Source organism: Spodoptera frugiperda, chromosome 1 (genome assembly GCF_023101765.2).
Source record: "Spodoptera frugiperda isolate SF20-4 chromosome 1, AGI-APGP_CSIRO_Sfru_2.0, whole genome shotgun sequence".
NCBI lineage: Eukaryota > Metazoa > Arthropoda > Insecta > Lepidoptera > Noctuidae > Spodoptera > Spodoptera frugiperda.
This window is the reverse complement of record NC_064212.1, coordinates 4,801,953-4,811,665: the sequence shown is the minus strand read 5'-3', so window position 1 is coordinate 4,811,665 and position 9,713 is coordinate 4,801,953.

Below are 9,713 nucleotides of genomic sequence, written 5' to 3'. Positions count from 1 at the left end.
CTGTGGACAAAACATTAAGCCATTAACATTTTTGTAGGAAGACTATTGTGTGCTTAGCTTAGAACAGTTGTGCATCGTAAAAATTATGGCTGATATGAAAGGCACGTGATTTGAGTAAGACTCCTTTTTCAACGGGTAAAAACATTTTCGGAAGAATTTGATACAGTTCTATCTGGTGCTCAAGAAGGAACAGGAACCAAACGTGAATATCATCAGGTGCTGAAGAAGGAACAGGAACCAAACGTAAACATGAGAGGCATTTCTCATCTTCACATCGTGGTAGGCTGAATCGTGGTGCATTAAGTACCAGCTCTAATTAAATTACGATGGTTATCAAAGTATCTGAACTTCATGGTGTTATTAAAGTTCCGTAGTCGACCGGACCGTTACAATTTGTCCGTTCACCCGATCCCGATGTCATCGTCGTCACGCTTTTTTACCTTAATGGGTGAGCAGCACTATAAGTGGTATTCAAACATGACGCTTCCATATTACTTCGACCCCCTTCAATAGATAGACATTTACCAAACCAAAAAATTGTGGGCAGATAATTCGAGATTTGTTCGAATGAGTCGGATCTAAATATGAATAACAAAACAGGATATTATTAAGTCATTGCATTTAGGCTTTACGTTTAGGAAAACCCTATGACGCAGTTACCTACGCATTATTTTTTTACCAAAACGATATACCACACTACATAAACTACATTCATGACTGGAATAATAATATTTACTAACCCAACATTGCCAAAAAACCGCTTTATTCAGTACAAAGACTTTTCGACCACAACCAAAAAGTTGCAAAAAGTATTGCATCACATGTTTTAAAGTTGATTTTGTCTAGCGTCTAGCAGATGCATTAGTGTTGCGAGTTGCACAAGGCACATCGTAACGTAACGATATCGATACATCCGTGTGAGCACGTCGTGACCGTATTTGCCTTTTAAATGGGGTGCTGTCATGGAACCTCACGAGTTCTGCGTGGATGAGCCCGCAATCTGTGTCAGTGATTGTGGCATGAGCCGAGCTCCTTGAAACCAACGCTCATAGCCTAGCCGTTATAAAAAAGTTGTTTAATCTCCGCGCCTCAAATATTGCAGCATTTCTGTATTTTTTTTAATTAGCACATTTTCACTAATTTATATTTATACTTCACTAACTAAAGAGCAATTGCTTACGCAAATTATTCGGTGTTTTCTAACAAAACAACGCGGCGTCGTGCTGACAGAACCCTGAAATTAGGTAATCGCAGCAAAAAGTCGATTTCTTATACGCCTTCTGCTTCGTCGAATGAACGTAAGTAAATTGATGCTCATTTTACATAAATTACGATATAGGTACATTTTTGTTTGTGTATTTCCATTTACGTATCGGATTTCAAAGAAACATTTTTCCTCGTAGCTATCAACTGAAGGATTATTGAACAGCACGATCAAAGTGGAAAAAATAGCTTTCGACTAGTAATGTACTGGGAGCACACCTGTGTGATACAACTTTGTTTTTTTTATACTGAGTAATTTAAACAATCTAAATATAAACTTAGCGTAGCTATATTTATTTACGTCACTAGAATAATTAGCGCTAATTCCGTGACAATCGCGCGCAAATATTCACTTCACGGTAACGTGTATTTCCCACACATACATACATAAGTAACTTGATCCTTTTAATATTTGTTTGACTAATTGTTAAGGTTTTGTGTGAACGTATGAATGAGTCGACTGTAGCTGCGTGGCGTGCACAGTTGAGTCACCAAATCAACAAAATGTGGAGTCATTCATGTGCGTGGCAGGGCACATTGTGGTCGCCCAGTTGCACTGTTGTAAACTGTTACAATATGTCATTAGGCAAACGTTATTTATTGTTTAACTATGTGTCATTGCAATCACGCCTATAAATAAATTAATTATCAATTATATTAATAACTTTGTGTTCAAACGTCACGCGACGGTTTGATACCCTCATTTAATTTAAATATTAAGTGCTAGCGTACACTTTGATGGGTCAAACTTCACTTCGATGCAACAAGTCTTAAGATCTTACACAAGGCGAGCGGGTGCTTCATACGAATATACTTTCCCGATTTTCCCCATGTTTTTCCTTTCATGCAAACTTTATCCTGGCATTAACGATCACGGTACGAAAGAACTAGGTATCCAATTTGTTGCTCGCTATAGGTAAATAGGTATTAGGTTTTAGTCCCTGGCCCCATCATGGTCATTCATAAACAGGCACATCACTCACGGACAGGAAAACGAAATAGGTTGAAAATTACGTATGACGGTTCCAAAGTCACCGATTTTCCTCCAAATACATATAGTACAACTGTACACTACACTGTTTTTGTATGACGTCAAGAGATCAACCAGATTTTTCAACGAACTGCCGTAATTCGCACAGCAACATAAAGTCGAATTTAATTTTAAGTGGAAAATTACTTAGATGCCTTCGTATGTATGTGTAGTTGTACATTACTGAACGTACATGCCGCACGTTAATTATTAATAGGTAGTTAGGTACGGACCTAAGTATAAGTACACGACTTGGTAATTGAGTTCCAAATTACCTCCATTTATCTGTCACTACCTTAGATAAATAAACATTTTGATGCATTGCATATCAGCATAATGATTGATTGAAATAATCAAAAATTTTAATTTCCTATCAAAAAAATTACGTATCCTATTTAATATCGCACCTTTTATAAGTAAAAGTAGTCTAAACTAAATCAATTTTTAATTTCGAAAAGAAAGTTTCATCCGTTTGCCCTCTTATAGCCTGAAAGTACTGAAAGCAGACGCAGCCAATCTTCACAAAGTAGAAAATTAAAAGAGAAATGATAACTTCATTTCAGTTTTAATCCTCTTAAACATTCAATAAGAACCAATTAATTTATCTTTTAAAAGGAAAGTAAAGTCTTTGGCACCATGGAACTTTTTAGGTGGAATTGAAATATGCCGTTTTCCTCTATTATTTATTCACGACTGAGCCGGAGGAAAGATTAAACCTTCCCCGTGGCTATAACGGACATAGATGATTAAATGATAACAAACATTTTATTTCTTATCACCCGGCACGACACGACATGCAACTCAATAGTTATCTGTGTGCGTTTGATAACTGTGTAATAGAAACCTTTGCATTTCCGTTGGACAATTACACGCTACATAGCTCTACAATGTACCTACTGGAGTAAACTACTACTTGGTATTTATGCGCGCCTAGTACCTGAGACATTGAATCTGATGTATGGCTCATCGTTAAATGTATTTTATTGCAAGCGATATTTTACTGGGGTGTTCGGCCCTAACAGGAAATGTCAGATCAAGTTCAACATTTTGTTATTTGTTTTCCAATGCCGAAAGTGTGGTTTTGTGTTTGTAAAGGTGAACTGATTAGGATGATAAGACACGTATTATATCTTTGGTAAGGGACGGCAGGATTTATGTCGGATCAGATATATCTTCGATGACAATGGACGCGGGTTATATTTAGAACAATAAGTTCACAAAGTGTGGGCACTGACTTTTTGTACTTAGATACCTAAGTATTTATTTTCAATAGGAACAGTAATATTTTCCTCATTATTTTTGAACCGAAATCGATTAAAATTTCCAAGAAACATTGACATACAAAAGGCACTTTAATTGATACTGAACTAAATGCTCATTATCGCAGTTTACGTGGTTGATATTATTTCAATGAGGATATTAATGCGGGAACGGAATCCCGCACTAATTATTACTTTGGTTACCTACTTATGCATTTATAGGAAAAAAAAACGTTTTATGATACCTATGTTTTACGATAAATACCCAAACAATATTCTATGTATACAGGGAACTGTACAACATGTTTGTTTATCCATTTATGTCATAAATATGCCCTTTTTAAGGGGGTAATAAGTTCTCCCGCCTTGGGTAAGACGAGAGGGAGTGTTAAAATCTTACTGACTAAAAACCACCCCGTTCCTACTTCTGCTGTTCGAGTTGGAGCACCAAAAACCCACTAGCTTATCCGCAACTCTAGGGTAGTCCGTAGCTGAGGATACATAAGCCCTATTGACACTTTCGTTCTTCAAAATACCAAAGCAAAAATAATTTAAGATGATCTGATTTTTGATGACATCTAGCGATATGGACCACACTGCTCCATAGTGACAATTTCATCATAATTATTGCTTGTTATTCTCAGACGTTAAGTTCTCAAATTTTTTGTCGTAAGCAAAAAGCCGATACCAATAGGTATAATGGTTACCTTATAGTATTTTGCTACGTATAGAACATATTTATGTACAGGTAAATCCCCTAGCAATATGATACGGCGATAACAACGCTATGATGAAATACTGTTCAGTACCCTTAGTACGAATTTCCTTTACATCAAACGAGAGCGCGTACGGCGCGCTGATTGGCCAGTGTGAGAGAATCAACCAATCAGAGCGCCGAACGCGTTGTCGTTTTGTTTTCGTTCAACGTAAAGCAAACTCGTACTAAGCGTACAGTTCACGGTACGATGCTTGCTGCCCTAATTATTCAATAGATAGTAGTGTAACAACATCGGAACTTTATGACCATAACAACGTCATACCGCTTTTTTAGACTCCATAGATAATCCGAGGCTACTACTACACGTTCCCAGCCATTCAATCATCAATTGACACATAATTATTCCCTTCACACACCTTCCGCAATCATTCACCTTCTATATTTCTCTTTAAAGCCATTCAAGGACTCATAATAAGGTATTTCTATTCAGCCACCAACTTCGCTTTAAATGTTTAAAATTCCATTATATTATTCACCTCTCATTCACCCGTTCAGCCAGACCACGAACATTCAAATATTTTATTAAACCAATATGGCAGGAAGCATAGCCGTTAATTGATCGTTTGCGTTATCGAGACAGCCTTGACTCGTACCGCGACCGAACCACACATGCATTCTTAACTAATTCGATATGATTATAATTCGCAGCCGAATAGTACAGCTGGCTGACGCAGCCAACCTTGAGCCTTGCACATATGAATATTAGTACTATAGCTTAGCTAGTGTTGTGAGAAGCACACTTCCTCGCGATCCCAGCTGCGCATGCGGCTAGCTAAACAACTGACTCATAAACTAGCTCGTATCATAAAAATACACCTTAAACTTCGAAAATAGATACCTGCGGGACTTTTGAAGATATTTCACGAAAATATTCTAACTAGTATAGACCTAGTTGCGTCATAGTGTCGAGACCAGCAACGTGATAAAGCACTCGTGGCCAGTAGATTCCGCCTCAGACGGCCAGCGAGTAACTCGTAAACAAATACAACGTCGCAGCAGACAATTTCCCGTCCCCCTGAATTCTCAAGTCGTTCATCTATTGCTCTCGATCTTGTTCAATTGAATAAATGCAGGGAGGTGATGGCGTGGCGCTGGCGTGGCGTTCGCTATTAACGCCGGATCCTACGTGCGTTGTTATGTAAATAGGGTCGTGCCTACAGATGAGCCGCTTGCCTCCGTGGAGGTGCCCGCCAGGGTCACGGCCGACCATACGCTCGATGCCCTCAGCCCTCGCTTATTATGCCACGTCATAACTTGCTATAATTACGTCTTAGTTGTTGCTTAGCTCCTATTTATAGCGCCACTGCTGGGCGTATGTTAATGATGTCTAACAATAACAAATCAATGAGTCAAGCTTAGAAAGCTGATATAATATGTATGTCGGTCTCTGCCGTCAATAGTCAGCATTTCCGACGTCAGGTTCCATCGATTTCACGTTAGTACAGAGCCAATTTTGCGAATACATTTTTATGATTTTCGTATCGGTGTGTGGGTAATTGAAACGAAGCGTAATCTCGCCGCTGACGCACGTGCACTCACGTCGTCTATCGATCCGACAACAATTATAATTTACGATAAAAACCAGCTCCGCCAAAGAAACAACAAGTTGCTATCAGATTTTCCTCTTAACATGCCAGTACGTGAACATGGACCATGATTTATCTCCGTACTGGCCTATCTTGCGGTGGCAACTGTGTTTAGTAACTTATTATTTGTGGTTTTCCTGATTAATTGCTTTGTTACGGATTTCACAGTCATCGAATGACTGTATCGTATAGTTTTACATCTTCAATATTCATTACCCGAGGTGTTAGTCTAACATAAAATTAAGGCTTGTCTACATTTAATCAGGTTTGACTAAACACAATACGTCGGTACAATATTAGCTCTAAAAATATTCGAGCGTCGCCCGTATTGGTAAAACGGAACTACTGTAAACTTATTGATATTCAATGTATGTGCAATTCGCACGTCTGACTCACAAAGGAATTGTGTTCATTTTGTGTCAAATTGCATTGGTAGACTGACAATAGTTGTGTTAATTAATTTATTTCACACCGAATTTAGAGGAGAAACTTTTGCTTAGTCTATTCGTAAAGATCAATAAACCTGAGACAAGTGGATAGTGAATTGTTAAGCATAGTGTGCCGTTATGCATGGGGCACGTAGAGGTAGAGATCTTACTTGGTGTTGGCACGTATTGACTATTAGGCAGTAGGTACTACGCCTAGGTCAGTGTACGACTGACTGTGACATATCCACGTTCTTTGTCTTGCAAACAGTTGTATATTTGTCACAGTCACAACACCACACAGGTTGTGTCTTTGTGTTGGTCGCGAAAAATCTTATCCATTAGTTTAGTTGATACCTAATCTCAAACGCCAAGTTTAACTTCGAAGTCATTAGTTAACTAACAAACACATGAACGAAGGTTGCAGCGACCGTTAAACATTCCCAGTCGGGATTCCCAAATATCGAGGATTGCAAAAGGAAGAATCGAGTGCGTCTCGAACTGCGAACGGCAGAGACGTTCCGAGAATTAATTTACATAGCAAATGTGGAGTGGAGTGAGGCCGGTAGCGAGAACTGCCTGTTATGATTGGTACACCCGCACGCTAGCCGCGGTCTGTACACAATGTATGAGGAGATGCGATTATTAACGACACACTTGTATAAGTATACAGACTCAACAAAATCCTGTTTACACGCAACGTAGCGGGCTGAGTCTTGAGCGCACAACATTGGTGGTATCATGACCCAGCCAGCATCACTAGCTTGCTTCCAAGTCGCCCAGCTTGTCCTAACTATCCAATCAACAGGTATTCTTTCTCAGCACTTGTTTAAATCATTTATGCAGAACAAACAATATAATAAATCATAAGTCTTACGTTGACAAAGTAACCGCTACCCGCTATTAATTCTCGACATCTTCGTTTATCAACGCTGCAAAGTGTTTCGACGAACCGATCATATGATCATAACATTGTTACAATACATTTTTCATTCGCAATACTTTTATAGACAGCAATGTTGATATTACTTGTCAGTTGTCACTTAGCGCCGGTTCGGAGGCGTATTATACTCGGAACAAAAAGGTTGGTTACCTTACCGTATGGGTAATTTTTCGCACAACTGAGTGCCTACGCGTCACCTCCCACGCACGGTCTAGCCGGCCCATAAAGCTTTTAGAAGTATTATCTACACGTCAACATGGAAACAATAACAACTTTCTATACAAAACACAGACTATAATCGGTACCCGTGCCAGCGTGCCGGCGACTACATGTATTATAATGTACTTCAATAAAATAACTACACGTTTACCTGTTGCTATTGCAAAGAGATTTTTTGTAAAATGTTTTAGCAAAACAAACCAACCGAGCGTGACCGGATCATAAAGATACCAATTATTAACCACGATAATTATGACGTTCATTTAACAAAATAAATCAATACTGTTTATTTATTCAGTAATCTGCATTATACGCCCACTTTGATACGGATTATTCCCTCAGCGACGTAAACAAGGCATTAGGTACCCTCTGTATTTGTAGTTACGATACATTATCATAATTATTTAAACGTTAGTCATCAATATAAAATGCCTGGCGGTGGGCAGATTGACCACTTATGTATGACTAAGCTTTTAAGATCATTAGACAAATATGTCTCGAAATATTTCACTTTTTCTGAGCCTACAGCCATCTGTGGCACTATTACTTATTACCTTTTAATATGTAGGTGTAACGACTTGTGGTGTTTGAAGCTGAACAAAGAGGAACAAAAAAGGGGTATGGATTATGGAGGCTGTGGCGACCGGCGCCCGCCCTACGCCCGGCAGGCGGCGGCGCCCACGCAATGACGCACTCCCCGCCCAAACTCAACAATGTTTTTATGAAAAATTAAACCTTATTACCACCGACACCTACACTACGATCTAGGGGAATATTTCACTAATCTATATGCAAATGCTTGTCAAAATAAATTACACAGAACGTTTCTGAAAACGACGTCTTCGAAATATAAGTCAAGCTTAAAAGTTTGAAGACATTTAAATGTCAAGCCTCGTCCTCAAAGTAAACTGGAGGTAGGTTGCTATGCTTCATAAGTAATAAGTCGAAACGAGGGAATTATTGAAAGAAACTAAAGCACTATTTGTGGCAAAGAGAACTTTATTTATACAATTCCAATAGAAATTGTATATTTCTAAGAAATATCGAACGACGAACTGCCACGCTACTTTCAGCAATTTCTGATATTATTGAACCAACTTTAGTAAATAACCGGCACTAGTACGAGTAATAGAACTTGTTACATAACATTGAGAACTGTACTCCGAGACAAAATCAATAGCGGACTAGGTTTGGTGCAGTTCAAAATTAACTTAAATATAGACACTATCGTACAACTGCATTACAAAATAGTGCCGACTAACGGGCGGGCGTAAAACTATTCATCGGAAATGGAGTACACTTGAACTGTGGATGGACCTATTCCTGGATCGAGGCCAATAGTAGGCGACGCCTGGTCTTATTGTATGTATATGTATAGTAAATAACCACGCCACGCCTGACAACGTAGAAAATATTCTAGCTACAGTTCTTGACTACATTGTTTAGCTATCAGTCCGCATTCGTTATTTCTTTGCTTTAAAATGAGAGAGAACATATTTACAATTAAAACTTTACTGTGGGCAAAGACATTCGGTTTACCGTTTTACCCTTTATCTAGATCTACAGTTACAATACTATTGCTACAAAGTAACCGAAACAGGAAAAACAATTAAAAAACCTCAGTTAAAAATATTATTGAACATTCATAGATCCTGTATTTTAAGTTAATATGTAAATGAATATTGAATGCAAGGAGTATGGTCAACGACAGGTTTTAATTTATGATCGACCATTTCAGGACACCGCTTCCATTTTGAAAAACCATATCCATAATGAAATGTGAATCGAATATTATAATTTTGAGTAATATCCTGTTAAGTAGGTGTCTAGACTCCTAAAGTAGCAACTTGTAGGTCTAGTTTTTGGAAATTTTATGAGATATAGCACCTAGTACTACTTACCAGTAGACACTGTTAGATTACGGAGTATTTCTTAATAAACAACAGTATTAATATCTAAAAAGAACGTTTTATTATAATAAAGATATATATAGCAAGAATGACACAGTTACAATGACAACCAAAAACAATCATGACACCTAGTTAAATTTTCAGGAACAAATATTAAAACTAAACTCATTTGTGTTACTCAACACTCCCCCTAAAATTTAACTACAATAAAAAATAAATCTCCCACTGAAACTCACATATCAAACAGTGGGAAAAGAAAACAAAATCTGATCTCTTAAATAGGTAAAAGATTGAGTTGGT